The sequence below is a fragment of the Megalops cyprinoides genome, chromosome 8 (assembly GCF_013368585.1).
Source record: "Megalops cyprinoides isolate fMegCyp1 chromosome 8, fMegCyp1.pri, whole genome shotgun sequence".
NCBI classification, from domain to species: domain Eukaryota; kingdom Metazoa; phylum Chordata; class Actinopteri; order Elopiformes; family Megalopidae; genus Megalops; species Megalops cyprinoides.
Genome location: NC_050590.1, coordinates 1,120,761 through 1,143,528, shown reverse-complemented (window position 1 = coordinate 1,143,528; position 22,768 = coordinate 1,120,761). Strand labels below are relative to the sequence as shown.

Below are 22,768 nucleotides of genomic sequence, written 5' to 3'. Positions count from 1 at the left end.
ATATAAGTATGACAGTGTATACAGCCACATATTTTTACAATTCATGTAATATGTAATATGCTCAGAAGGAACTCTAATGATGGATACTAATATATCTTACATTTATCAGACTATTTACCTAAACAGCTTTATATGTACTGGGACAATGTGGCGAGAGCACCTCACTGAAGCTTGCAGCATTGCCCTAACTGATGGTTGCAGTTCCCAAACCAGCACCCCACGCTGCTCTCCTCAGAAATCAAGGTTTCTGTGCTGAAGGGCTTTGAGGTTATAATTACACAACAAAAAGCTACCTGCGTACCATGATGGAGTAGCTGCAGAAATGAAGTAAAGAAACAAGATCTTTTTTTTTTAAACCGCAGCTCCTTTGCTGGTCTGGGTAAAGCAGCGGTAGCTTTGAGACAGGTTATCATGACACAACGGGCACACGCCGCCATGGGCGCTAATCTCACAGGAAACGAGAGATCAAAGGACATGTACAGCTTTCACCATAACCCTTCAGAATAACACCAGAGGCAGTTTATCTCTTGGGAGACTGCACCCTGTGTGGTCCTTTCTGATACAGAGAAGAACTTCCTGTGGCTATTTAAACTGTTCAATCTAAGGAGCTCTAGGGTTCAACAATTCAGTGACAGCTATTCCACGTACACACATGCACACACACATTTACACACGCGCACACACACACACACACACACACACATTTACACATGCACACACACACACACACACACACACACACACACACACACACACACACACACACACAATGACAGCAAGCTTTATAGGAAGAGGCCTAACAGCCCAGGAAGTCACTTCATTCTCATGACATCACCGGACGTAAATGAGACGGGAGTTTAATTTGGAAACAGTGCCGCTGAAATGACAACATCCTTCTCAACACATGTGGCTTCCTCCTCACTATGCGCCACGCAGGGAGTTCTCTGATTGGTTGGGACAACAGAGGCTGTTAAATCCAGACTTCCTCCCACCTGCTGCGGATACGTGTGTGGACAGCCTCGAGCTGCGGCCTCAGCACCAGCCCATTCAGTTTAAACAAAGGGTTTCCTTCATGCAGGCAGCATATCTGCATACTGCTCTTCAAAACCTCACTGCTCTACTCTGAAGCCTGACCAACCCCTTTTCAACCGTCTCAGTGTGTTATGAAGCCACAAGAAGGGCTGAGAAGGGGTGGGGCAGGCCCCATGTAACTGCCACAAGGTGACAGCATGAGTCACCCTAAAAACACATCATGTGCTTCCACGGTCACCTGTCTCTCACTAAAGAACTGTTACCACATTTCTAATAATGACGGCAACACCTCAACTGTGAGGCTCTGGAGCAATTAACTGACATGCAGCATTTTAGCAAATCTGTCTTTCCTGATGTGTATTCTGTATATCTGCTTGTCCTCTCCAATAAAACAAGTTCCTGGATGACACAAAGAGTTGTACTGCATTCTCTGTACTAAATGGTCATCCCAAAAGGAATAAAAATTGTGATGGAAAAAAATTGGTACCTCAACATTTTAAAGCCAAAATACTACTATGGATCAAAATAACACCACAAAACGCATCACACTGGTACTCTTTCAATCAATTTTGATTTTATTTCCATAAACAAAGAGCATGTCTTTAAGAGAAGAAACTGAATGAAATCATAATGTCAATAAACACATTGTTGCTTGTTGCCCACACCAAACACCATGTCAGGGCACAGGCAGGGACTCAAACGCAGACCAAGCGTACTCAGGTTCCAAGTGGTTTATTGAAATCGCAGGGCAAGTTCGCGGTGGCAGTATAGGCAGGGTCAAAAAACCAGGAAGGCAGTCTGAGGCAGAACAAACAAGGAGCAGGGATGAAAAACAGGAGCAGGCTGGGTCAAACCAGGCAGGCAGGCAGATCAGGCAACCAAGGCAGGGCAGCAGGCAGGGACGAGGTAAGAAGTCAGGCAGGAACCAGCTCAGGAAACAACACGAGAAACAAGGCGGGACGTTAACAGAGCAAGCACTGACACAAACTGGCAACAAGGCAGGACGGCAGGCAGGGACGAGGTAGGAAGTCAGGTAGAAGTTGATACGGGATCAGCAACATGAGTAACAAGGCGGGACCGTAACAGAGAACACACTGAGACAAACTGGCAACAAGACAGAGACAAGCAGGGAATATAAAGGGCTGGACTGATGAAGAGATGGGATGCAGGCGGGCAGGCAGGCAGGTGGAGGCGATCAGGAAATCAGGTGGGTGGGGACAAGGCGGAGAGTGGGGCAGAGCGGGAACACATGGGAACTGTAAACAAAAAGCACATGGACGACACTGCCAGAGAGGGAGAAACACCAGAACAACAGCTAGGGGACCGAAGTACTGGCACACCATTAAAATTAAAAAACTTAAATGCATTGTTCAAAACATCTAAACAAATCCTACTTAATGAATAAGAAGAGTACATTAAAATATGTAACACAGATACTTACTTTAAGATTTTAACTTAAGATATCTTAACAAGTTAGAGCAAGAGAAAGGACGGGGATTACCAGACAAATTACCACACATTATTTTGCTTGAATCACTAAATGAATTTTACAACTAAGCCACCTGATCCCGTGACCATGGCCTGCTTCTCTGACCACCCGATCTTGCCCATAGCAGAGCCCATTCACCCCTGACCACAAATCTTCCACTGGGACCCGCACATCTCAGCGGGACCTGAATGCTGTTTCAGGGCTGTACCTGTAACCCGTCTTCCTGTCACTCTTCAGCTGCGGGCGGCTCAGGCTTGTCAGGTGGTTTACCGCTTCCTTCATGTCACCCCATACTCACCCAGTTCCACTTCAGAGGTGCTGCAGTGCTGGTTTTAGTTTAGCGCTAGTTTTAGTGTAGCTCTTCAGAGGTGCTGCATCGCTGGCTTTAGTTTAGCGCTAGTTTTAGTGTAGCTCTTCAGAGGTGCTGCATCGCTGGCTTTAGTTTAGCGCTGGTTTTAGTTTAGTTCTTCAGAGGTGCTGCAGAGCTGGTTTTAGTGTAGCTCTTCAGAGGTGCTGCAGCACTGGTTTTAGTTTAGCGCTGGTTTTAGTGTAGCTCTTCAGAGGTGCTGCATCGCTGGCTTTAGTTTAGCGCTGGCTTTAGTTTAGCTCTTCAGAGGTGCTGCAGAGCTGGCTTTAGTTTAGCGCTGGTTTTAGTTTAGCGCTGGTTTTAGTGTAGCTCTTCAGAGGTGTTGCAGTGCTGGTTTTAGTTTAGCGCTGGTTTTAGTGTAGCTCTTCAGAGGTGCTGCAGTGCTGGTTTTAGTTTAGCTCTGGGTTTTAGTGTAGCTCTTCAGAGGTGCTGCAGCACTGGCTTTAGTTTAGCGCTGGGTTTAGTGTAGCTCTTCAGAGTTGCTGCAGCGCTGGTTTTAGTTTAGCGCTGGTTTTTAGTGTAGCTCTTCAGAGGTGCTGCAGAGCTGGCTTTAGTTTAGCGCTGGTTTTAGTTTAGCTCTTCAGAGGTGCTGCAGCACTGGTTTTAGTTTAGCGCTGGGTTTTAGTTTAGCGCTGGTTTTAGTGTAGCTCTTCAGAGGTGCTGCATCGCTGGCTTTAGTTTAGCGTTGGCTTTAGTTTAGCTCTTCAGAGGTGCTGCAGAGCTGGTTTTAGTTTAGCTCTTCAGAGGTGCTGCAGCACTGGTTTTAGTTTAGCGCTGGGTTTTAGTGTAGCTCTTCAGAGGTGCTGCAGCACTGGTTTTAGTTTAGCGCTGGGTTTTAGTGTAGCTCTTCAGAGGTGCTGCAGTGCTGGTTTTAGTTTAGCGCTGGGTTTAGTGTAGCTCTTCAGTGGTGCTGCAGCGCTGGTTTTAGTTTAGAGCTGGGTTTTAGTGTAGCTCTTCAGAGGTGCTGCAGCACTGGTTTTAGTTTAGCGCTGGGTTTTAGTGTAGCTCTTCAGTGGTGCTGCAGCACTGGTTTTAGTTTAGCGCTGGGTTTTAGTGTAGCTCTTCAGAGGTGCTGCAGTGCTGGTTTTAGTTTAGCGCTGGGTTTAGTGTAGCTCTTCAGAGGTGCTGCAGTGCTGGTTTTAGTTTAGCGCTGGGTTTTAGTGTAGCTCTTCAGAGGTGCTGCAGTGCTGGTTTTAGTTTAGCGCTGGGTTTTAGTTTAGCTCTTCAGAGGTGCTGCAGTGCTAGTTTTAGTTAGAGCTGGGTTTTAGTTTAGCTCTTCAGAGGTGCTGCAGTGCTGGTTTTAGTTTAGCGCTGGCTTTAGTGTAGCTCTTCAGAGGTGCTGCAGTGCTGGTTTTAGTTTAGCGCTGGGTTTTAGTGTAGCTCTTCAGTGGTGCTGCAGCGCTGGTTTTAGTTTAGCGCTGGGTTTTAGTGTAGCTCTTCAGAGGTGCTGCAGCGCTGGTTTTAGTTTAGCGCTGGGTTTTAGTGTAGCTCTTCAGAGGTGCTGCAGTGCTGGTTTTAGTTTAGCGCTGGGTTTTAGTTTAGCTCTTCAGAGGTGCTGCAGTGCTAGTTTTAGTTAGAGCTGGGTTTTAGTTTAGCTCTTCAGAGGTGCTGCAGTGCTGGTTTTAGTTTAGCGCTGGCTTTAGTGTAGCTCTTCAGAGGTGCTGCAGTGCTGGCTTTAGTTTAGAGCTGGTTTTTAGTGTAGCTCTTCAGAGGTGCTGCAGCGCTGGTTTTAGTTTAGCGCTGGGTTTTAGTGTAGCTCTTCAGAGGTGCTGCAGCGCTGGTTTTAGTTTAGCGCTGGGTTTAGTTTAGCGCTGGGTTTTAGTGTAGCTCTTCAGAGGTGCTGCAGAGCTGGCTTTAGTTTAGAGCTGGGTTTTAGTGTAGCTCTTCAGAGGTGCTGCACCGCTGGTTTATACTCTGGCAGCAGCTACAGCTGTTGAAGCTCTGAACGATGTGGCACCCTGTTTGTGCTGTCAGCATGTCTGCAGTCATTTCACCCCTGCAGTGCACCGGCGTGAGTTTGGATGTGGTCTGGTGTGAGCTGTATGCGCTGTTGTTCATGTGGTCTTATTGTATACACTCAGGTACTCTTTTGTTGTAAGTCACTCTGAATAATAGCGTCTGTCTAATGAATCTGTGTAATATAAATGGGTTGAAGGTTCACGCAGTCCCAGTGGGAGACCATGCTTTATGTGCTTCTGTAATAAGAGCACACACCTCAAATGAGCAAAACCTCATTATGCTGGCAGCCTGCCTCTCATTCACAAGCTGTTAATTGGTAGAGCAGACAGAGAATAACAACATCAATTTTAACTGCCGCACACCAGTTAGGAGTTTAACCATTTGTGTTTCTAGATTTGCAGTAACAGATAACCCTGGGAGGTAGTGTGAATGTTCTGGTAAACACTCACTCTGACAGACTTTGGCTGGATCCTTACTCACTCACACGAAACCGCCTGCAGTGTCCCAAGTATTAGTAAGGATATTTATTCTTTTATTTGGCAGAGAGGTTTGTACTGGGCAGCTCAAATAGCATCATTTCCATAGCAGGATATTTTCCTAGAGATTCAGGATAAGAACTTTAGTACCATACTGTGCTAAATGCTGCCAGAGAGAGTCCTCCCAGCCTGCCTCTTTCTAATGACGACAGCTGGACCACTACAGCACCACAATGTCACTCTGTACCTGACCACAGCCATCTGTAAAGAGCTCATTCATTTCATGCATTCACATATTATAAAGGTCAATGGTTCTGCACAGTTCCTGGGACAGGTGGGGCAGAGTCCTCCCCACCACAATTCCTGAAGACCAACCAATCAACTGCCAGGAATCTGTCAGGGGTCGGGGTCAAACTGCACCAGACCTGAATCGAATTGACCCAAACAAAAGAACAAACCCTTACAAGTTCAATCCTAGCTGTGTTGTGTGTGTCATGACCAGGGATTTCTGACTGCATGGAAGGTCTTTCCAAAATGGGGGGGGGGGCGTTGTTGACAGGCTGTAGTGCAGTCTGTGATGATCAGCGAATGAAAACAGGCCAGGAAATCCCCAGCACCCCTTAACGAGTCTGCTGGGACACCGGGGGCACTTAGGCAGAGTGGGAGCATATGTGGCAGCAGAGGACCCATGACAGTCAGAGCGGAGACACACAGGTACAGCGTACAGGTGTGCACGATACCCAGTGCATCGTCTGCACAGCGCACTGGGAAACACAGAGGCTACATATTCCTCACAGTACACAAGACACTGGGAATTTTTCCTCAAATAAACCATGAGCTACAACATCTCACAGAATACATGAAATTCAAATGGTTAGCATGTGTTTAAATATAACCTGAAGGAAAAAGATTAGACACAAAGTGAATTACATGGGCCTGTGACGCTGGTGCAAGACGAAGTGCACCTGAAACTTCATGGTGCACACTTCCAGAGTGACCAGATCTTCACAACGTGATTCCAGACCACAAACGCAAAATGTCTCATCCTCGTGAACACTGACACAGACACACACAGAAAAGACCCAGTTAAAAGCCAGTGCATGTTGTCACAGACAGCTATCATTTGCAGCAGGATATCAACCTCCGAGATGGCGTAAACCGTGGTGCGACCGCATGAACATGCCTGGGAGGCTGAAAATTCCGGCTGACACTCACCACATCAGGGAAAAGAGATAAAGCAGCGGCAGTACACCACAGCAGAGGTTTGGTACATGAGGAGAGGGGTCTTTAACTAGAATATTGGTGGGACACTGTCAGATTGCACATCGGAATGTTCCATTTAGTGGAAACACTTAGTCATCCTCACAGCGATTGGCTGAATCTTCAATCACACACTCATGATTCCAATGCAGTTTCCCAGCTATTAACAATATTATTTATTCACTATAGCGGGTGCCCTTATCTTAATCTCACATTTCACATGTTACCCTTTAGGTTGATATTTCCTGAGGCGAGTCAAGCTAAGCACCTTCCCCCGGAGGACAGCTGAAGAGCAGCTCCTGGCTGCTTAGCCGGCACGGCTCGCTGCCACCAGGGCCTTACCACTAACACAAGGACAGGGACAACCCCCTGGACATGGCCCGTTGGGAAGCTTTCCAGAGAATGTTCTGGAGATGGCAGGGCTCTCAGGGTGGGGAGCCAGGACATGGATTTGCTCTTCTTAAATGGCAGGCGGGGGACTGTTTTAGCCTGCACACATGACCGCAGGCGAGTTACAAAATAAGCTAGAGAAAGAACAAAACTGCATCCTTCCATCAAATTTTCCCCCCTGAGAAGACATTGGGACCCTCCCATTGGTTCAAAATGGTCACAGCATTCTGTACTGGGTAGCCATTGCTCTCCCTTGGCACAGAGGCACTTCACCCACTAACTCTGTCCTGTGAAAGCTGGGAGTCATTAGAAACCACACTGGTGTGGGATCCTGGTTTTCACATTTGAACAAAAGCTACATTTACAGCGGGCACAGTCTTCCTCTGTGCAGTTTTTGGACACTGTAACAAAGTGTCCCAAGTTTCTGAGAGTTGGGTAATTTCCTTCTGACTGCTGTTTGACACTGACCAATACACTGCAGTACCTGGCGTCCAAAGCACTGCAGCAGAGCGCATAACCAAGACCACATTTACTAGCTGGTCAGGGATTCTGCTCAACTTTCTAATCTGATAAGCAGCAGAACATCAAATCCAACGGTCCTGCGTGGCGAGAGAAACACCTTCCAGCACGTCACACCACTGGACCGGCAAAGAGAGTTCCACTGCAGAAAATTAGGTAGCGCTCACAGCTAGTGCCTCTGATCAGCTAGCTATTCTGCTTTACCCACAGGTGTGTATGCACTGGGTAAGGAAGTCACTTTAATACACCAAGGGGCGATAATCAGCCCATGACCCAGGCCAGCCGGGATGATGGGCGGGGACACTAAAGGGGGGGGGGGGGGTCTCAGCAGCCTGTTGAATGCAGATTTCATTAAGTAGGGCTGTGTTAGGCTGAGAGGCCCGTCATAAAGGTGCAGCCAAATCCCAACAGCATTCACATCCACAGAGCGTGAACATTGTTACACAGTACTGACATTAATATTAATAATGTCTGTGTGACTTCGTGAAGTGGTTAGGGAACTTTACTTGTGACCGGATGCAGACATTGCCTTTAACCAAGCTGAGACATTCTGTTTAAGATATGATATGTATACATTCTCTGACACAAGGAATTCTCTCAATGGTACTGAACAGTTTTATCAGCAGAAATATTCCTGAGGTCAGTTATGTAGTTCTGTAGTTGTAATGGTTAACAAACTGCCAGTATCTAAGAGTTTCATATCTTCTATCTGCTGATATCTCTGAAGTAGTATTCTGATATCTTCTGTCCAGTAATTGCTTGAAATTTCTTTGACATGCTAGTAGCAGTATTCTGTGAGATTGGGCAGTGGTTTCTTGATGTAGTTTCTTCCATGGAGACACTGTGTAGGACATCCCAGGTAGAACAGCTGTTAGGCTGAAGAACAAGTAGACACCCCAGTGTTTATCTGCAGTGATTACGGCTTGGACCTCACCCCCCACAGGTGCTTCACTATGGTTGTGTAACGGCACAGGTCACTCTGTAACCCCCAACCCCAAATTAATCCTGGAGGTGTGCTGGCAGAGAGGGATGCTCTTGGCCTTGAAACGGAAGAGCTGTCAGACATTGAGGTCTGATTGTGTTTTCAGAACAGGGTTAGAGAGAGGCCTTCTGTTCCTGTTGCATAAAGTATCCTGCTATAAGCACTGGGCTCTATAAGTGGTTTGAGTTAGCTCTGAAAGTGGCTCCCTACCAAAGAGCTACAGTTTGCCATTTTGGGTGTTGTGCTGTGGTAGAAGGCGCGTTTGGTGACCGCAGAGTCTGGCTATATGGGTGGCTGTGTGCAGTTCGCAGCTTGGCTTGAGACTGCAGTGGTTAGTAACAATAGTGGTGCTTTAGAGGCATTTCTGCTGGCCTCTGCGGCTGCATCAGTGGTGCTTTAGAGGCATTTCCGCTGGCGTCTGCATCAGTGGTGCTTTAGAGGCATTTCCGCTGGCCTCTGCGGCTGCATCAGTGGTGCTTTAGAGGCATTTCTGCTGGCCTCTGCGGCTGCATCAGTGGTGCTTTAGAGGCATTTCCGCTGGCCTCTGCGGCTGCATCAGTGCTTTAGAGGCATTTCCGCTGGCCTCTGCGGCTGCATCAGTGCTTTAGAGGCATTTCCGCTGGCCTCTGCGGCTGCATCAGTGCTTTAGAGGCATTTCCACTGGCCTCTGCGGCTGCATCAGTGCTTTAGAGGCATTTCCACTGGCCTCTGCGGCTGCATGAGGCCTGCTCTCAGAATGGGAGGGTGTGACGCCTGACATACTCAGGTTTGCTAAAACCTTTACTACTCATTTCCTGTACAGTCACTTTGACAAAGAGTGAACTAGCTCCCATTTAATAAATGCTCCATTTATGGAGCCTGATATTTACTGAGGCAGTCGAGGGAAGGCACATTGCTCAAAAGTGCCACAGCAGTAACCCACCTGGGAATACTGCTTCTAGGATATAGAAGATAACAGAACATTTCTCCAGAGATGCCAAAGATATGAGAGGATGACATCTTACAAAGTACTGCTTGGACAGCATGGTGTCCTATTTCCAGGTTATTGGACAGGAAGCGGAGTAATCCCCACATCTGGGTGTGAAACGGTTGCTCATTTGGACAGGAAGCGGAGTAATCCCCACATTTGGATGTGAAACAGTTGCTCATTGTAGAAGGACACTGACACCAGCTATCCTTCCAAAGGCCGTGCGGGGTACTGCTAGAAGTCACCCACAGGGGAAACTTCTTTCTGCACATTTCCTGTGTTTCTAGACACTGTAACTTGAGAAGTTAGACTGCATTTTGCTCACACTAAAATTGCCTAAATCTGATTTGGTGACATTATCTGAATCCTGGGGTTGTCGGCCCTGAAGTGAAGCAACTAAATTACAACAGAAATAAAGCAGGACCACGAGTTAGAGGGATTCAGACTGTGGGAACAGAACAGACAGGGAAAGAATGGCTTTACAAGGCTTTAAAACCCCTGCAAACACTAACACCTTCCCCGCCTCAGTCCTCTCATTTTCACCAATTCTGGAGTACTTCTAAAAGGACATAAAGGCCCACCAGAATACAAAAAGGTACATTTATAAACAATATTGATTTCCTTTGTCAGAGACATTCATATTCTCTCTATGACTCACTCGCATGTGAGTCTGAGAACCAAGAGACAAACAGCTCCCAGAACAGTTCTGGCTCCAAGGCCAAATTAAATGATCCCAGCTCTGTGTTAAAGACTGTCTAAATAAAGTCTTTCCCTCTTCCACTGTTTTTCAGCCTGCCATTTGTTGAATGTGTTACACAACCTTATATTTTGACACAATTGTTATAAATCCAACATAGGACAGCTCATGGCGAACAAGTTAGGAAGTCACCTGGTTACCAATAATCTGCTTCAGTTATGCCACTGTTCCTTTTCAGTTCTGCCTCTTCCTGTGTCAGTATAGGAGTCTATCTCCATGTGATAACTGCTGCCATTCTGGCTGTAAAGCCTGTCTCAAGTCTTTGTCCTTGTGAACACAACAACAACGCAGCAGGAGCTCCTTGTGTAACTCATGGTGCATGCAGTGAGATCCTCTGACAAATTAACAGAGACAGCAAAAGCGACACTAAAGAAAGATAAGCAGTCTTCAAGACGGGCTGCTTTTCCGTAAAGCTTTAACCACTCACTGCCCAGCGGATTCTCAGAAAGAAGGAGGTGTGGCCAACTGTGGACATGCAGTAGTCTTCTTCATAGGTATAATCAACACAGTGCCCAGCTCCTGCTGGAACACAGCATCCAAACCCTCTGCCTCTGCGTACGGCTTTTACACAGTACGTTTTGTACGCTATGAGTTCAGAACTGTCACTGTTCCATTCAGGCTTTGTTACTGAGATTAATAATTCCATGTTCAGGAAGGACATGATGGAAATTACTAAATCATGTAACGATCAAAGCCTGTGATGAGATAAAAATTCATTGAAATCAACTTTCAGCACAAAGTCAGACTAATATAACCATCTTTTAGTATTTTCACCTCTGCAGCTAAAGAAATAATATAAAGAATCAAGCAACATTTAACATCCTCACAAGCTATTCCACAAGCCTAACAGTCACATAAGTAACAGAACTTTGCACTGGGAGAGGGCTTTTGTCTCTGCAAATGAAGACAATGTTATTTATTTATTTATTTTTTGCTGTTGATGAAAAATAACTTTTACTTGTTTTACACTAAGCTCACGTTTCTTTGACCTTTCAGCATGACATCATACCTTTTGCAACTTGCACCCATGTTTTGAGAAATTTTTGCAAAAGCAGCCCATTTTTGGCTAATGGCTCATCTGAACAAACAGAGCAATAGGCCACTGTAAATCAACATGGTGAGGCAGCTGTTTCAAACCCCAAATGAACGACTGGAACCTGGGACAGCAATAACTGCGAACAGCTGTTGACTGGACAGAATGGGGCTTTATGAACCCATTATTGGTGGAGGCTTCCATGGCCTATCAGTGCTGACCTGCTGACTCGCCTGAACCAATCAAAAGCCTTTGCACCTCACAGCAAGACAGACTGATTGGGTCAAATCAAAGGAAGGGCTGGCTAACTCAGGTGTGCTATCGTTGGGGTAAGCAGAGGATCAGGGACGTTTCTGGGAACTGAAATCATATGGAAGGAGTTGTGGTGTCCTACCATCTGGAATAAATCCAACTGTATTTAAGAAAACATTTTTATTTTCGGTTTTCAGACAAGGCAAGAAACAGCACTGTCACTGTATCTGTGTGCTCCTGTGGAGCTGTGAAGGCAATACTTCATCCCACACAAGTTCTGGCATCAGGGTGTGGCAGTGTACTGAATTCCATCTCTAAAATGGGAGTAACACTTTCACTATTGATATTACCTAGGTAGCCCTTTTCGTGCTAGCCTTCCAAATTAACTCCTACATATCACCGCAGCATACACGTCCCCTTCCCTCGTAAGTAAGTAAGTCAGTAACTCTGCTGTCTGTGGGGACGGCAGAGCCACTGCTGAATCAGCTGCTTCTCTTCAGCATCTGCCGGCACATGCTGTTAGCTTAGCGCCCCCAGCTAACTGCCATTGTGTCTTTCTTATTCCACAGCTGCTGGATCATCATGCCACTGAATGGCCTTTCCTCCGCTCAGCACAGAACCTGACACAGAATCTGACTGTGTGGAAAATGCTCTGACCTCCACTGTGTGTTCAGGGTGGCAGGAGCAGGAGCAGGAGCAGAGACAGAGACAGGGGCAGGAGCAGGAGCAGGAGCAGGAGCAGAGATAGGGGCAGGGGCAGGAGCAGGAGCAGAGATAGGGGCAGAGATAGGGGCAGGAGCAGGGGCAGGAGCAGGGGCAGGAGCAGGAGCAGGAGCAGGGGCAGGGGCAGGAGCAGGGGCAGGAGCAGGGGCAGGAGCAGAGATAGGGGCAGGAGCAGAGACAGGGGCAGGAGCAGGAGCAGGAGCAGGAGCAGGGACAGGGTCAGGAGCAGGAGCAGGAGCAGAGACAAGGGCAGGAGCAGGAGCAGGAGCAGAGACAGGGGCAGGAGCAGGAGCAGGAGCAGGGGCAGGGGCAGGGGCAGGGGCAGGAGCAGAGAAAGGGGCAGGGGAAGAGGCAGGAGCAGAGATAGGGGCAGGAGCAGGGGCAGGGGCAGGAGCAGAGATAAGGGCAGGAGCAGGAGCAGGAGCAGGGGCAGGGGCAGGGGCAGGAGCAGAGACAGGGGCAGGAGCAGGAGCAGAGACAGGGGAAGGAGCAGGAGCAGAGACAGGGTCAGGAGCAGGGGCAGGAGCAGAGACAGGAGCAGGAGCAGAGACAGGGGCAGGAGCAGGAGCAGGGGCAGGGGCAGAGGCAGGAGCAGAGGCAGGGGCAGGGGCAGGAGCAGAGATAGGGGCAGGAGCAGGAGCAGAGATAGGGGCAGGAGCAGGAGCAGGGGTAGGAGCAGGAGCAGAGATAGGGGCAGGAGCAGGAGCAGAGACAGGGGAAGGAGCAGGAGCAGAGACAGGGTCAGGAGCAGGGGCAGGAGCAGAGACAGGAGCAGGAGCAGAGACAGGGGCAGGAGCAGGGGCAGGGGCAGGGGCAGAGGCAGGAGCAGAGGCAGGGGCAGGGGCAGGAGCAGAGATAGGGGCAGGAGCAGGAGCAGGAGCAGGAGCAGGGACAGGGTCAGGAGCAGAGACAGGAGCAGGGGTAGGAGCAGGAGCAGAGATAGGGGCAGGAGCAGGAGCAGAGACAGGGGAAGGAGCAGGAGCAGAGACAGGGTCAGGAGCAGGGGCAGGAGCAGAGACAGGAGCAGGAGCAGAGACAGAGGCAGGAGCAGGAGCAGGAGCAGGAGCAGGAGCAGGGACAGGGTCAGGAGCAGGAGCAGAGACAGGGGCAGGAGCAGGAGCAGGAGCAGGAGCAGGGGCAGGAGCAGGGGCAGGAGCAGGAGCAGGAGCAGGAGCAGAGACAGGGGCAGGGGCAGAGACAGGGGCAGGGGCAGGGGCAGGAGCAGGAGCAGGAGCAGAGACAGGGGCAGGGGCAGGCGCAGAGACAGGGGCAGGGGCAGGGGCAGGGGCAGGGGCAGGAGCAGAGACAGGAGCAGAGACAGGGTCAGGAGCAGGAGCAGAGACAGGGGCAGGAGCAGGAGCAGAGACAGGGGCAGGGGCAGACACAGGAGCAGAGACAGGAGCAGAGACAGGGGAAGGAGCAGGAGCAGGGACAGGGGCCGGGGCAGGAGCAGGAGCAGGGACAGGGGCCGGGGCAGGAGCAGAGACAGGGGCAGGAGCAGGAGCAGGGACAGGAGCCGGGGCAGGAGCAGGAGCAGGGACAGGAGCAGAGACAGGAGCAGAGACAGGGGCAGGAGCAGGAGCAGGAGCAGGAGCAGGGGCAGAGACAGGGGCAGGGGCAGAGACAGGGGCAGGGGCAGGAGCAGGAGCAGGAGCAGGAGCAGAGACAGGGGCAGGGGCAGGGGCAGAGACAGGGGCAGGGGCAGGTGCAGAGACAGGGTCAGGAGCAGGAGCAGAGACAGGAGCAGAGACAGGGGCAGGAGCAGGAGCAGGAGCAGAGACAGGGGTAGGAGCAGAGACAGGGGCAGGAGCAGGAGCAGGAGCAGGAGCAGGGACAGGGTCAGGAGCAGGAGCAGAGACAGGGGCAGGAGCAGGAGCAGGAGCAGAGACAGGAGCAGAGACAGGGTCAGGAGCAGGAGCAGAGACAGGGGCAGGAGCAGGAGCAGGAGCAGAGACAGGGGCAGGAGCAGGAGCAGGAGCAGGAGCAGGAGCAGAGACAGGGGCAGGGGCAGGGGCAGAGACAGGGGCAGGAGCAGGAGCAGGAGCAGGAGCAGAGACAGGGGCAGGGGCAGGGGCAGAGACAGGGGCAGGGGCAGGGGCAGGGGCAGGGGCAGGGACAGGAGCAGAGACAGGAGCAGAGACAGGGTCAGGAGCAGGAGCAGAGACAGGAGCAGAGACAGGGGCAGGAGCAGGAGCAGAGACAGGGGCAGGGGCAGACACAGGAGCAGAGACAGGAGCAGAGACAGGGGAAGGAGCAGGAGCAGGGACAGGGGCCGGGGCAGGAGCAGGAGCAGGGACAGGGGCCGGGGCAGGAGCAGAGACAGGGGCAGGAGCAGGAGCAGGGACAGGAGCCGGGGCAGGAGCAGGAGCAGGGACAGGAGCAGAGACAGGAGCAGAGACAGGGGCAGGAGCAGGAGCAGAGACAGGAGCAGAGACAGGGGCAGGAGCAGGAGCAGGGACAGGGGCCGGGGCAGGAGCAGGAGCAGGGAAAGGAGCAGGGGCAGGAGCAGAGACAGGGGCAGGAGCAGGAGCAGAGACAGGGTCAGGAGCAGAGATAGGGGCAGGAGCAGGAGCAGGAGCAGAGACAGGGGCAGGAGCAGGAGCAGGGGCAGGAGCAGGAGCAGGAGCAGAGACAGGGACAGGAGCAGGAGCAGAGATAGGGGCAGGAGCAGGAGCAGAGACAGGGGAAGGAGCAGGAGCAGAGACAGGGTCAGGAGCAGGGGCAGGAGCAGAGACGGGGGCAGGAGCAGGGGCAGGAGCAGAGATAGGGGCAGGAGCAGAGACAGAGGCAGGAGCAGGAGCAGGAGCAGGAGCAGGAGCAGGGACAGGGTCAGGAGCAGGAGCAGAGACAGGGGCAGGAGCAGGAGCAGGAGCAGGAGCAGGGGCAGGAGCAGGAGCAGGAGCAGGAGCAGGAGCAGAGACAGGGGCAGGGGCAGAGACAGGGGCAGGGGCAGGGGCAGGAGCAGGAGCAGGAGCAGGAGCAGAGACAGGGGCAGGGGCAGGCGCAGAGACAGGGGCAGGGGCAGGGGCAGGGGCAGGGACAGGAGCAGAGACAGGAGCAGAGACAGGGTCAGGAGCAGGAGCAGAGACAGGGGCAGGAGCAGGAGCAGAGACAGGGGCAGGGGCAGACACAGGAGCACAGACAGGAGCAGAGACAGGGGAAGGAGCAGGAGCAGGGACAGGGGCAGGGGCAGGAGCAGGAGCAGGGACAGGGGCCGGGGCAGGAGCAGAGACAGGGGCAGGAGCAGGAGCAGGGACAGGAGCCGGGGCAGGAGCAGGAGCAGGGACAGGAGCAGAGACAGGAGCAGAGACAGGGGCAGGAGCAGGAGCAGGAGCAGGAGCAGGGGCAGAGACAGGGGCAGGGGCAGGGGCAGAGACAGGGGCAGGGGCAGGAGCAGGAGCAGGAGCAGGAGCAGAGACAGGGGCAGGGGCAGGGGCAGAGACAGGGGCAGGGGCAGGTGCAGAGACAGGGTCAGGAGCAGGAGCAGAGACAGGAGCAGAGACAGGGGCAGGAGCAGGAGCAGGAGCAGAGACAGGGGTAGGAGCAGAGACAGGGGCAGGAGCAGGAGCAGGAGCAGGGACAGGGTCAGGAGCAGGAGCAGAGACAGGGGCAGGAGCAGGAGCAGGAGCAGAGACAGGAGCAGAGACAGGGTCAGGAGCAGGAGCAGAGACAGGGGCAGGAGCAGGAGCAGGAGCAGAGACAGGGGCAGGAGCAGGAGCAGGAGCAGGAGCAGGAGCAGAGACAGGGGCAGGGGCAGAGACAGGGGCAGGGGCAGGAGCAGGAGCAGGAGCAGGAGCAGAGACAGGGGCAGGGGCAGGGGCAGGGGCAGGGGCAGGGGCAGGGACAGGAGCAGAGACAGGAGCAGAGACAGGGTCAGGAGCAGGAGCAGAGACAGGAGCAGAGACAGGGGCAGGAGCAGGAGCAGAGACAGGGGCAGGGGCAGACACAGGAGCAGAGACAGGAGCAGAGACAGGGGAAGGAGCAGGAGCAGGGACAGGGGCCGGGGCAGGAGCAGGAGCAGGGATAGGGGCCGGGGCAGGAGCAGAGACAGGGGCAGGAGCAGGAGCAGGGACAGGAGCCGGGGCAGGAGCAGGAGCAGGGACAGGAGCAGAGACAGGAGCAGAGACAGGGGCAGGAGCAGGAGCAGAGACAGGAGCAGAGACAGGGGCAGGAGCAGGAGCAGGGACAGGGGCCGGGGCAGGAGCAGGAGCAGGGAAAGGAGCAGGGGCAGGAGCAGAGACAGGGGCAGGAGCAGGAGCAGAGACAGGGTCAGGAGCAGAGATAGGGGCAGGAGCAGGAGCAGGAGCAGAGACAGGGGCAGGAGCAGGAGCAGGGGCAGGAGCAGGAGCAGGAGCAGAGACAGGGACAGGGACAGGGACAGGAGCAGGAGCAGAGATAGGGGCAGGAGCAGGAGCAGAGACAGGGGAAGGAGCAGGAGCAGAGACAGGGTCAGGAGCAGGGGCAGGAGCAGAGACGGGGGCAGGAGCAGGGGCAGGAGCAGAGATAGGGGCAGGAGCAGGAGCAGGAGCAGAGACAGGGACAGGAGCAGGAGCAGAGACAGGGGCAGGAGCAGGGGCAGGAGCAGAGACGGGGGCAGGAGCAGGAGCAGGAGCAGAGACAGGAGGACAACCTTGGGACTGCAGGCAATCAAACATTTCGAATCATGTGCTGAAAAAGCATGTAAGCATAATTGCCAAAGCTAGCTATCACACTCAGTAACAGAATAAAACCAGATGCTGCAATGTCAAATCATACTTCTTTTATTTCTGTTACTACACACAGAACAGGCGGTAGATGTATCTTCATGAAAACTGTCTCCAATTTTTTCATAACATCCATCTCCTCTACCCTTTTGTCCTGTTCTGCTGCCAAAGGAAACCGCGGACCTCGTAGGAAGATGTGACCACTCCTGGCCTGAATGACTTCATCGGTCAAAAATTCAAGACGAGTGAAATCTGCCACTGAGCAAAAACAACTTGCCACTTCCAAGCAGGACAGCAGCTCCAGCCCGGAAGAGCTGGAATGTGAGGAATTGCCACAGCAGCCGTAAAGAAGCGACAGCACTGGAACGAAACATCTTCCCGGGAGCCGAAAACAAACAGCAGAGAAGAGCAGAGACGGCCTGTGCGCTCCTGCATACTTCCTGCGCACGTCCTAATGGCAAACACGGCCTCCCGCTACATAATAACCCGCCCCCACTGAAGGAAGAAAGTGCGTCAGAAGCGCAATAAAACTAAAACAAAAGTAACAATCCCTGGAAGTGCCACCGAGGGGGATCACTCCATATTCGCAGGGCCGCGTTCGCCTCTGCGGTCAGACGCGCTCCGATTGCAACCCACGGAGAGGAACTCTGCCGGCTCCTGCTGTCATCTGCCCCGCAACCGCCAATCAGAATTCAGCCCCTTGCATGTTTTATTTTGACCTGCAACAACGAAAATAAATAAATCACATGCATTCCAAAGGCATGAATTTAATTTCGTGTATAGCACAGCTGATTCTCGGAATTCTTCTGCATCAAACAAGTAGGAGGCCATCTCCTTTCTGGAAGAGGCAGCAGGCTGTCAGCTGTGTGTTTGTGTGGAGGGGAGGGAGGTTTCCATATTAGCCTGCACATGCTCTCACACGCAGAATCCTCTGGTGCAGAGCAAGGAGGTGAAAAGCTTCTGATGGTCAGGGGAGGTGAGAATCCAAAACAAACCCATCCACTGCAGCTCATTGGCTTCATTTCACTGGTACCAGGGGTGGCCAAGTCGGCAGGGGGTTTCTCGCCTCAGTAATCTCAGGCACACTGCAAGTCTTCAACTGCCCAGATGACATAAGCGGAGTATCCCCTATCCTCCAACGAGCCCCTACTCCCCTGTAGCGTGCTGTGTGGCCAGCATCCCAAAAAACCAGCCTCTGGCTGCTTGTGACTGGATCAGAGAATTACATTCAGCTTGTTATGAAAACACACCAGTAACACCATCAACCTCCACCTCTCCACACCACTGAGATCAGACATCACCTGACCTGTTTTAATTACCTTCGGTGTAACAGGGAATGACAGGGTTGCAAGTTCAAATCCCTGCTGGGGCATTTCTGTAGCCTTTAAGAACTTAACCTCAATGTCATCAAAAAAAAAAATCAAACTATTTGCAGTAAAATTACATAAAATGATTGGCATTTAGCAGATGCTCTTATCCAGAGCCACTTACATAGGTTACAGTTTTTTTACAACATTATCCATTGATACAGCTGGATATTTACTGAGGTCATTCTGGGTTAAGTAGATCGCCCAAAGGTACAGCAGCAGTGCCCCAGTGGGGAATCGAACCAACAACCTTTGAGGTAGAAGTCCTGCTCCTTACTGCTGAATTTATTTTATTGCAACATTTAATGGGGGAAGTTTCATGAGAAGCAATATGCCAATAACTGTTGTTGCCTGAGTTTTATATGCAGAGAGAGTGAAAAGTTAAAATGAGCTGCTCTGTCTCTCCAGTGGCCGCCCTCACTGGCTGCAGATGGAGCCTGAGGAGGAGAACACACCCTGCTTTTAGCGGGGTGCTCCGGGTGTCCCCCTCAGACCTTCTCTCTCCCCCCTCTCTCTCTCCAACACCCATCAACCACACAGATCAGCACTGTTCCCCCACAGAGTCATTTCACCAGAGTCATTTCACGCTCACAGCTGAAGGAAAACGCTGGCGGAGTCACCGCGCCGACCGGCACATGTGGGATTAGAGCGTCAGACTCCGGACATAAAGGGCTCTGCAAGTGACGGGCTTCATCTGGGACACTCATGAGAGGTCTTTGATAAGTGATTTAAGTGGTGGGTGGAAGAGCAGCATAGTGGTGAGGAACAGAGCTTCGTGCTGGTTAAATTCCCCGCTGGGGCTCTGTGGAATCACCTGTGTAAATCTGTCTGGATAAGACCATCTGCTAAATGACAATATGTCAAATGTAATTTAATTAAATGTAATTTAATAAAGTGTTCTCATGTCAGAATTAGAATACAAATTAGGTCATATTTATGCAGATTGTACATTAGGTCATGTTTGACATCAAGTCAGTACAGTATAAATGAGAGGTAAGTAGGCTTAAATAACTGTGTTCATGTTGTACATAAGCGTATTCAGTTCATGTATCTTGTGCAAACATCCCTACATGCCCATGTTAATGCTGAAAATGGCCAGGGTGCACTTAGATGTTGGTGGGTTGGAAATATTTGCAGGGTTAATGACATCAACTGTGTAATAACCTAATCCCCCAGCTCCAGGTTTATATTAGTAACTGAGGAGTTACATGGTGGATAATATGTAAATGCGTATGTTCATTGCCCATTTCTAGAAAAAAATAAATAATTTTATTTGGTCACATAATAGACATATAGGAAAACAGCAACTCTGTGGATTCACTGAAATCAACATCTTTACCACACAAGTAAGGGCTGTATGTAGCCGTGATACATCCCTCTAAAACAGTGACATCCAACAAACAACGAACCATTATTCTACCATACAGTCACAGGAACCATTATTCTACCATACAGTCACAGGAACCATTATTCTACCATACAGTCACAGGAACAGCGAAATACGTGTCCGTGTTACTTTCCGACAGCATTCGGCAGCCACTGATTCCATCAGTAAAGAAGTTAGCTGAACTGCAGGAGTGAGTTCAGTCTGCGAAAGGCTTGGGTGTGGGTGCATCTCCTTCCCTCTGTAACCCACATGTCAGATTAGACTCATTTCCTGTCTTAGAGACAAGTTCCCTTTAAAAAAAAACTCTCCTTCCAAGAGGTCACATTCAGGTTTCACACTCAGCCCTCTACAGTGTGTTTCTGCCACGTTAGTCAGCCTGTGTCACTCCGCAGTGAGAGCAGTGCCACTCGCATGGTTATGCCATTGTACACAAAACCTCATCTTAGGCAAGCATGACTAAGGCCAATACCTTCCTCCCGCTTTCACCGGAAAACACATCATTTTATTACTGCAATACTGTAAACCCTGAAATGTGCAGTGAGATACAAGAATATCTGCTGCGATTATTCTGTAAATGAGGCCAGTAATACACCCGTGAAAGAAACACCCAGCTGCGCCGCCGTTGGACGATTTAATCAGCGCAAGAAACCGGAACGTCAGCTTCCACTAATTCACTGGAGATGCGGAGCTGAGCGAGGATCGGATCAGGGGCCACATAGCGTTTTGCTCCGAATTCCCTTAAGTTGATTTTGATCTTAATATTCTTTGGGAATAAATGTGTTTAGGTTTTAAAGTGTTTCTTTCCTAGTGAAAGTAGACAAACCATGCTAAAAAAAAACACTGCATTTAAAGCCGACCCGTTGTATGAATCCCCAGACTTCAGTTTAAACAAATTCCCATAAATTGGATGCAATCAGGAATCTGTACTGACGAATTTATGGAAACTTTGCTGCGCCTAATAATCTCCAGAATCTCATAATACTTCATACTCAGATAAAGCCCATCGCGACGTGTTAAATTGTTTTGTGGGCAAAGACAAAGTAGCGTGAGCAGACTGCAGTCTGTACATCATGTCAACCCCATCAACAGTGCTCGCGGCTCGGGCCTGCCTTGCCCTACGCGCCGGCGGACACACGCCTGCTTCGCGAAACTGCGGCGATGCGACAGCGTGTCCGCTGCATGATCGCATGTCTTGTGGTTCTTGAGTGGCTGCCTATTAACGTAAAGTAGGCTACGTCGTTGGACTGGCAGGTTTCCAGAATCTTATTTGTTGTAATCCAGCTACTGGCAGCTTTAGATGACTATATATGTGTTTAGTGTAAGAACATGCTCGAAAGCTCTTGCAGATATGAATGCTTATACACTTTTATATTTGACAGCTTTGCCATTTTGTGAATGATGCTGTTACAAACTTGTACGTGGTTTTGACAGAAAAAGCGAACATGGAGAGTTGTCTTTCTCAGATAAAGGGGAGAGACAGTTGATTCTTGCGAGACGTCTCGGGGACAGACTGGATAACTACTGGCAATCTTTTAATCCCAGAAACCTGAACCCTCGAATTCTTTCATGTTGTATAGGTACATACAAATGTCAAACAGTGGAACAGCCTACAAAATATACCGTCACATAGCCTACAATTTAACCTAGTTAGCTCGGACGGTTTACAGTTTCTAGTGGTCCTAACCACCAGGTTGGGGTCATGTTCTCTGGAGGTCTATGAACATGGGCTTCCCTGTCCTAGATTCCTCAGCCCAGGACAGAAACGCCGCGCCGGGTGGTGAGACATCCAAGTGCAGCATCATGCTTTAGATGCCATTTGATGCCGTAAGTCACCGTAAATCGCTCAGCACAGTCTTCGCGTTCACCCTTTGTTACTGTATACATTAAGATGCTAAAACTGAATTCGGTAGACATATGATTAGGCCATACAGCAGAATGTAGGATAGTTTATATGGCAGCAAGAGAGAATTAAATCAACATAAAACGTTTTTTCAAATAATACCCATCAAAGCACTGTGCGGTTTATGGAGTCAACCGCGTTGCTCCTGAACTTGGGGAAGCAACACTCTGAATAAATCACTGGGCTAATCAGAATTCGCCGCTACCTCCTCATCTCAAACGTTTGTTATCAAGTTATTTAATGCAGTTCGAACATGCATAACCAAGGTACATCAAACATTACGTCTGTTCATGTTTTAGTCTTGGCTATAAAAAAAATCTCCCTTACCTCGAACTCGGTATGATTAATTCGTGCGCTGCAGGAACATCGCTTTCAAAGTTATAGCTGTTACACGCCTGGAATAACAAAGTTTTGAAACGTCAGTTCCCGTCTCTAGTGTTCAGCGGCTCGTGAAGTACATTATTTCCATGAGTTCTTCTGTCGGCAGTGAAATGACTGTCGGGTGCCAGCAATCACTCCGACTCCAGACGGCTGGTCTTCCAGCAAAAGCGTCCACTTGTTGCACTCGGCAACAAACTTCTATTCCTATGAAGCAGCGAACGGAGCATGCCTCAGTGGGCGGGGCTCGCTGCCTGCCGGGATCAGTGATTGGAGCTGAGAAAAGGGGTGCGTCCGAATGTGCTGCTGACTCGTTCAGTACCCTGTCTCTGTATACCTCGCGCAATCATTTGGTAACACAATGGCCTGATGACGTCCGAGAGCACCTTTACATATTAGAAACGTGCCATGTCATTATTCAGCCGCCATAAATGACAATATTGTCTCTCTGACAATATTGCATCATATTGTATTTCATCCTGTTCATAATGCTGCATTTTAAATTAAATTTCTTTGGAACAAAAATATTGTGGAGAGCTTAACCATGCACCACAGCAGAACCCAACCTGCCCACTCCCACTCCAAACTCACAGGGTCACATCCCCCTCTCACACCAGTGTGAACCAAGCAGCAAGTGTCCAGGTCTGGGGAGGCAAAACTCACCCATCACAGCTGAGAGGCAGATCATGCTTTTCTGCTCCACAGCAAAGCCGCATTACAACCATGCTAAAAGCCAGGCTTTTTATCAAGGCACAAATGTCCTGCAACAAGCTCCCTCAAGTGACATCACCCTGTCTGACAGGCAGAGTCATTCAAACATTCAGAAG

The 22,768-nt window shown here is 50.5% G+C and overlaps 1 protein-coding gene across 1 annotated transcript in view; it reads right to left on the bottom strand.

Moving 5' to 3' along the window:
• Positions 1–21,956, bottom strand: part of LOC118782228 (A-kinase anchor protein 13-like) — a 90,323-nt gene extending 68,367 nt beyond the window's left edge. The window contains exon 1 of the mRNA XM_036535534.1: positions 21,891–21,956. The gene's annotated coding sequence lies outside the window, so the exon portion shown is untranslated. The remainder of the gene's footprint in view (positions 1–21,890) is intronic.
• Positions 21,957–22,768: the final 812 nt, after the last annotated feature.